This window comes from Pholis gunnellus (assembly GCF_910591455.1).
Source record: "Pholis gunnellus genome assembly, chromosome: 1".
Classification (NCBI taxonomy): Eukaryota; Metazoa; Chordata; class Actinopteri; order Perciformes; family Pholidae; genus Pholis; species Pholis gunnellus.
The window spans coordinates 12,680,133-12,681,834 of NC_136528.1; positions in this window are offsets into that span (position 1 = coordinate 12,680,133).

A 1,702-nucleotide genomic window follows, 5' to 3' on the forward strand; every position below is an offset into this window, starting at 1 on the left:
AACCATTCTCCTCTGCCTAACAATGGCCACATGTATCAGAATTGAATGTGGCTTTTGATACCTATTCTGATTTAAAAATCATTGCTATAGGCATTTCCAGTGGGACACCTCCAGTCTAGCCTATATGTCACTCTGATTTGTATCTCAGTGCTTACATTAACAAGGTGGCCAACACCAATGTACCATTACCTGGGTTTATGAACAGTATATCACACACCTGTACTCAGCCCAGACATGGTTTTACTAAGGTGTCTGTGTTTCTTTAGCAGACGCGTCCCCAGCCAGACCCCGGTCTGACGAACATTTGGCCGGTCAGGCTAGACGTCTAGGGTGTCTGTGTGGTGGCCCGGACAGGCCAGAGACAGGAAAGAGGACTTCTAAATCAGCCAGCAATCCAAAGGCCTTCCATAAATCCTCCAAATGGGCTCGGGTGGGGGACGTAAAGCACACCTGCAAGACTTATGTAAGTCTTATTAAACCATAAATTGCTAACACCAGCCCCTCGCTGGAGCTGCTCTTGGCTGGAATAAATCTCAGAGAGCGTCCAGTAAGGAGAAAGAGAGAGTGAGAAGGAGAGATAAAGTGGGTGAGGGGGAGAAAGATTTAGTGGAGCTTAGAAATAGTGAGAGTGTGGTGGACGTACTAAAGGTCTGACAGTTAAACATTGCTGTTTGATGATAGAGCAGACAATACTTGGCTTTGATTGGAGTGAACACCGACCACATCGTCGTACCTCGTACCACAGAGACCTCAGGGTGAGGGTGTTTTCGGAAAACTTTCCAGAATGTCAAGCTCACAAGATACATTAAAAAGTTGTTATGGTAACGGCCTCAGTCTGGTCATCTTCCCCACACATTCAGGCCCTGTAAGGAGTAACTCCTCAGCAGTCACAGAGACCACTGTGAGCAACATGCGGAATATTTGTAGGAAATCAGAGTTCCTGAGCTCCTGAGCCCCGGTGAGTTCCCAACACACCCACGCTCTCCTCCCTCCCTGGTTGTGGGTCCTTGAATTAAACATCAAAGCACACAGGAGCATAGGGCCCAACTGCCATAAATAACTGTGCGCTTGGGGAGGGGAGGGGAGGATGTTCAGATAGGAAGAGAGCAGGTCACCCGATCGCTCATACACATTCTGTCAAAGCAAATTCATTTGTTCACAAAATGGGTGATGTTGTGTGAGGTTATTGATTTCCTGATGCCATCTGTCTTCTCTGAGGCTTTGGCAAGCAGGCTCTGGCACTACCAGCCTCAGGTTCCCCTGTATTAGTCTCCACAGCTCAGGTGGACAGAAGGGAGATGTGCAGCAGGTATTGGACACTAATGGGGGATGGCTTATGTGACACTTACTCAGACACAATGATATCTGGCATGGGAGCAAAACTCACTGTTAAATATTACTGTTATTATTTTTATTTTTTATGTCAGACTGACCTAGAATAGACCATCCCATCATCTCTAAAATATAAAAGTTGATGGTGTTAATGGTGTTCTGTGTATTACAAGACAAGCGTATCTCTTTTTGCTCTGTTCTATTGTTGAATATGAAGCAAAGAATATATAAACAGCAACACTGTTAGTCAAAAAGGCATAGGTTTGGGAGAAAATCCATGCTGAAGGTAGTGATTAACATCTAATTTGTCACAAACACCTGCATACACAAGTTCAGGCCCACCCTCGATCTCCTCCTTTCACTAACTAGT